Source organism: Sabethes cyaneus, chromosome 2 (assembly GCF_943734655.1).
Source record: "Sabethes cyaneus chromosome 2, idSabCyanKW18_F2, whole genome shotgun sequence".
NCBI lineage: Eukaryota > Metazoa > Arthropoda > Insecta > Diptera > Culicidae > Sabethes > Sabethes cyaneus.
This window is the reverse complement of record NC_071354.1, coordinates 240,293,689-240,300,034: the sequence shown is the minus strand read 5'-3', so window position 1 is coordinate 240,300,034 and position 6,346 is coordinate 240,293,689.

Here is a 6,346-nt window from a genome sequence, read left to right as displayed (position 1 = left end):
AAAATATGTCTTTTGATAAGATAACCAACTTTGCAAGACATTATGATGCAATAAAACCATTGCATTTGCAGAAATCAGCGAAAAAGTGATTTTTGAGAGGTCTTTTTATGAAACACCATGTAAGTTAGAAACGACTAGAAATACGCCTACTATGTCTTTGGCAAAGTTACTTATATAATCTTTGGCTACAACTTTGTCGAGGAAGTTATCCTTCTATCTCTTTCTTATAAAAAGTTATTATGGATTATGTGCTCACAAGCCAAACTGGAACTTAGTCGTTGATTTCGCATTAATTGTCTATTAGAGTTGTACAACTTTGCTGAACATTGTGGGGAGCTATTTTGAACCACAAAAAACTTTTGAACTTACGCAACTTTTGAAAACTATTGAAATTACGCAACTGACTTTATTTCTTAAATTCGTCGTACAGTTTTAAAATCCGTCCATCAAAATTTTTCATCATCCGAACTAAAATCACAACAATGTTTATGAAATTAGCGCGCATGTATTTATGCAAGACGGCATGGCAAATGTTATTCTGTAAAAGTTTCTGCTGGTCATACCTACATGTTTTCTCGGCTGCAGAATAACGACAATGCGTTTCGTGGGCTATTTTCATTTATGAATGACGGAAATTGGAACGATTAGTCGACATTTTTTTCTTCATCGCACGAAAAAACGTACGAAATTTGGGAATTCCTTAATGAAAAAAGCACTTAAAAAGATCTCAACTTACTTTGACTGATCGTGTAAGATAGTCAACAAACTAAAATAATAGGGAATAACTAATTTTGCATTGTGTGTCATAAGAAACGCTGATATTTTTAATAAATTGTGTTGTATAGGACGGGAATAGGCAATTACGACGAAGCAGCAACATACCCTAAATAAGCAACGATTATTCCTATGGACTTAACACTTTGCAGAAGCGTTCCTTGTTTATACTAAAAGGACAAAATTTATGGCTATCATGCACAAACTTGGTCACTTTAAGTAATTCGAACAAGTTTTATGCAAGCGCAACTTGTCTTCTTCGAGAAAACAGTAAGTATAGATGAACTAAACACGCTCTTAAAAGAATCTTCTTCTTTGTCTTACTGAAGAAATATTAGTTTTATAAGCACTTTATGGCTGATAAATGACTGGATAATCCGTACCGTCAATGTCTCGTGTACGTATAGGCATAAAATAGACCCCGTAGTGGTCGTCAGCCTCTTATTCAGCAGCTCCTATACTTACATACTCGTTGTACCAGCTGAGATACGAGCAACCTTAGTGGAGATCAGGTAACCAAACCTTGATGGAAACTATGGTCGTATGCCGACAAGGAGCCACTCAGGAGGAGGAGACAAGGAGGAAGGAGCCACTCTTGTCTCCGCTGAGTGGTGATAGCCTTGCCAGTCGTGAGCGCCTGTTACCAGCTTAGGGGCCGCTCATGATGGTGATTCCACCGTCGTTTCCTTACCAGGTATCTGGCTATATCCCTAGTGAGAGGTGGTGTACAGTACCGACTGATCCAGAGTGGACGGCTGACTTATGAAACGCTGTGTCTCGCCAGCCCTATCCAAGACGGGCAAACGAAAAAAGACCACTATTATTGAAAGCTCGGTACATGGACTCTACTTGAGCTACAGAAGATGAGTGGTGGTCGAAGACAAGAGAATGCAAAGTCCGCGCGAAGTCGGCTAGGAACGACTATACTGTGCAATCCATCAGGTTATACTAAAGACATCGGATGCAGCAATTATCGGGGCATTACTCTCCTCAATTCTGCATACAAACCTTTCTTCCGCATTCCGTTTCATGCTGAAGCTATTGCAGGAAACTTTTGTTAGCGAATAACAATGCGGTTTTCGAGAGGGACAAATCCTCGACAAATTACGGGAATTCAGCTTGCAGACTCATCAGTTATTCATAGACTTTAAGGCAGTGTACGATTCAGTTAATCTACATAAGCTGTAGCAGACTATGCTTGAACATGGTATTCCAACAAAACTGATTAGACTCAGACGTGATACCTACTCAAAATCAAGTGTGAGGATAGCAGGTGAGACATCGGACCCGTTTGTGACGCTAGTTGATTTAAAGAAAGGTAAAGGGATACCGAATTTGCTGTTCAATATTACATTAGAAGGCGCACAATCACGAAATCTCACATACTCCTAGGGTTCGCGGACGACATCGATATTAGCGGTGTTAACCGTAGAGCTGTGGAAGAAGCGTACAAGCATCTTAAGGAGGAAGCTGCGAGGATAGGGCTTCTCATAAATTCTACTAAAACAAAGTATATGGTGACTGGCAGAGAGCCTGGTAGTCCTTCCGGCGTTGGAACTGCGGTAGAGATAGAAGGAGATGCTTTTGAAGTGGTCGACGAATTTGGTTACCATGGTATGTTAGTGACATGTGACAACGATGTGAGCCATGAAGTAAAAAGGCGGATGGCGGCTGCCAACAGGGCCTTCTACGGATTACGTAACCAGCTGAGGTCCCGTAGCCTGCAACTCCGTACTAAACTCGCGCTCTATAAGACGCTAATTCTCCCGGCGGCATATTAGACGAAGGAGTGTAGGCTCATGAATCATGAAATATACCAACTATAAAAAAGGTGCGGATATTGTTAAGCGACTAAGACACGGCAGGCTACAATGGACTGGTTACGTTACCGGATGAGAGACCAGCGAAAAAAATGTTTAGCAGAGTACCCGACAGAGACCAACGACTTCGAGGCAGACCCGGTATCGGTGGATGAGCGCTGTTGACGAGTTAGGGGCGTTAGGGGCGATTATAGAGCGACAGCCCAAGACCGAGTAATGTGGAACGGATTGTCGCCGAAAAAGTGACTTAAAGTAAGATCTTTAAAATACCGTCCAATCTTTGTTTTAAAACCGAGCTGCTCAGTTGCTTTTGAAATTTTATTCGAACGATTCTTATTAGAACATAGCGTGGCATCAAGAACAACGCCCAGGTCGTTGACATGTTCAACTCTCTTGAGTGCTTAGCCATCAATGTAATATTTGAACAATATAGGGCTGACGGTCTGATGGAATGTCATAATCTGGCACTTAGCCGTGCTAACCATAAGCCTGTTCTAGCGACACCAATTGACGAAAATGTCATGCAGCTTTTGCAAATTACAACAGTTTTCATTGGAGCTACCAGCGAGATATAATTTCAAACCATCCGCGTATATCAACTTACAATCATCATCCAAAAGTAAAGCAACATCATTAAAGTATAACGAGAAACGCGATGGGTCCATATTGCTGCTTTGTGGTACACTGGATCTTTTTGTAAATGGAGAGGAAAGATATGAATTGAATTGAGAAATATAAAAACATATTTTTTTCTTATTTGCCTTTGTTTTAGCGACTCTATCATTTAGTTGTGAAAATTTCATGATAACGTTTTTCTATATTTTAGAGTTATGGTCGAAAAACTCAGTTTTGCTAAACATTTCTCGTGCAACTTATCAAAAACTCCTAGCTAACATTGAGGGACTCTCTTCAATGTTCCTCTCTTCTGATTATCACGGCGACATAAACGCATTTCAACACAAGGTTTCTGGGGGATCAGTTAGCTATTGATGCCAGCAACCAATTCATGCAATGCGGATCCATTAAAGTGAATTTGTATCTGAGTAATAAGCTGAAGAGAGCAGAGGCGAGGAAAATCTCTCATTGTTGTATTGGACCGTTTGATAAGTTACGCGAGATTTCTTTCTTTCAAATAATTATCTCTGGGATCAAGCATCGCAGAGCTAACTGTTCTTTGAGAAAATGTAAAAGAAATCTTTCCTTCCAAAATGGTCGATCAAAAGATAGACGTTGGCATATTCAACTCTCTTGTGGTCTTGATGATCCAGCTCCTTCAACGCAAAATTATTGGAGTAGGTAAATGCTACGTTTGAGCTTCGTCCAAAAATTTTCTATTGGTCGCAGTTAGGGAACGTTGGGATAGTTGATGATCGTCTGTACAACGTCTGCCTTCAGCCGGTTCATCTCCTCTTGTGATCTCTTGGCAGTTGCCACGAAGGTCCAAGACCTTTTTACCTTTGTTATACTATAACAAATGAGCAATGTCTGTCTGTCTGTGTGTATGTGTGTGTGTGTGTGTGTGTGTGTGTGTGTGTGTGTGTGTGTGTGTGTGTGTGTGTGTGTGTGTGTGTGTGTGTGTGTGTGTGTGTGTGTGTGTGTGTGTGTGTGTGTGTGTGTGTGTGTGTGTGTGTGTGTGTGTGTGTGTGTGTGTGTGTGTGTGTGTGTGTGTGTGTGTGTGTGTGTGTGTGTGTGTGTGTGTGTGTGTGTGTGTGTGTGTGTGTGTGTGTGTGTGTGTGTGTGTGTGTGTGTGTGTGTGTGTGTGTGTGTGTGTGTGTGTGTGTGTGTGTGTGTGTGTGTGTGTGTGTGTGTGTGTGTGTGTGTGTGTGTGTGTGTGTGTGTGTGTGTGTGTGTGTGTGTGTGTGTGTGTGTGTGTGTGTGTGTGTGTGTGTGTGTGTGTGTGTGTGTGTGTGTGTGTGTGTGTGTGTGTGTGTGTGTGTGTGACGCTTGACTTTAGTCGTCTGTTTCTCGGAGATGGCCGAACCGATTTGTTTGCTATTAGGCTTATTTGAAAGGTGTTATCACCTTGTAGATCACTATTGAATTGTTTTGCTGTCCGATATTTTGTTTAAAAGTTATAAGCAAAAATGTAAAAATTACGTGACATGATTTTCTCCGGAACCGCTTAACCGATTTTAACAATTTTTAACCGATTTTTAACCGATTTTAACAATCAAATGAAGGCTCTTGCTACTGCAAATTTTTTGGGAGAGTTTTATCGAAAACAATCAAGCGGTTCAAAAGTTATGCTTAAAAATGTGCTTTTTCAAGGTGTCAATTAGTCGAACGTTTCTCAGAGATGGTCAACCGATTTATGCGCTATTAGTCTCATTTGGTAGGTAATATAGCCTCATAGATCACTATTGATTTGTTTTTTGATTGGATGTTTAAAGTTATTTGATAAAATATTGATGAAATTATGTAAGCAAACTTTACTGATATGAACCAAATAGAAAAAATGCGATCATGTGCTCTAGCGTAAAAAAGCTTAATTTTCCAGGTGGTGTGTCTTTGGAAAAGTTTATTAAAAAAATATGGCGCAACTTTTTGCACTATTAGGGTGACCGTAAATCTACCTATCATGGTGATACAAATTTTTGTTTTTTCAAATGCATCTAGAATAGTACAGTGTCTCCACAAAAGTAGTAGAACACAGTAAAATAAGCAACTTTGCTGAACATAGTAACTATCTATCTCTTACTGGTTGCGAAGTGTAACGATTTTTTTAAAAAATGCTGCGAAAATTGAAAAATTACACGTAAAAAAAATCAGCCAAATCGATCCTCTAGATGCTGAGATACACGCACCGTCGCTGAAAACATATGGTTTCGAGGAGAGCGCGTTTAAACTATTGTACAGCACTGCACGTCCCTTCAAGTGATCCAACCAACAGTTTTACTGCCAATTCTCAACGAGACCACGTACCAAAAAATACTTTGGGCTCAACATTTCTGAAAATATAAGGCTTCTAAAAATGCAAAACAAACAAGTTTTACGACTTTCCAGTTAGGGTCCCCCTTAAATATCAATCCTGCCCAAGAACTTTGCACACGATTTTTGATTGCTTTCAAATATTCTACAAATTTATCAGTATATTACATTCACATGCATATGTGTTGATGATAACTACCATTATTGCCTATAAATGCATAACAGTCCCACGTGATTTTCACCACTTTTGAGATAAGCCTGGGAATCATCTTTAAATTGTTCATGCTTTCAATATTTCAAACAGTGATGTTATGTTTGTTCCCAAAATTTTGAAAAAATAACTGTGTCTGTCACAAGCTACAAATAGAAGCATAACAGTTTCAGTAGTGAAAATATAACAATAAACATCTGCTTTTAGGAAATTCCTGGACCGATTTGACTGAATAACTACCAAACGCAAAGTTTTGTGACTTAGAAGAATCCTATTGAACAGAATTTGGATCGGATTTACGGTTCCGAAGATATGTCTGGAATAAGTTCCGGAATATATGACACTTGAACATAGAAGCACCTTGAATCATAACAAACCCGTCATGCGACCCCTCCAAGTACTCGAAATTGTAAAACTAGACCATTGGTAGTCGTATAAAATGTTCAAGACATTATCGGCCACATCTGAACACGTCCGGGAATGTTCCGGAGCAAATTTTGTTGTTCTGCATACGTAAGATGGTATCCAAGAATTTTAGCTGTCCATTCATTTCTAATTCAACAGTATATTGCATTCGTGGGTGAAAACTATTGAAAATATTCAGAATCTCCTG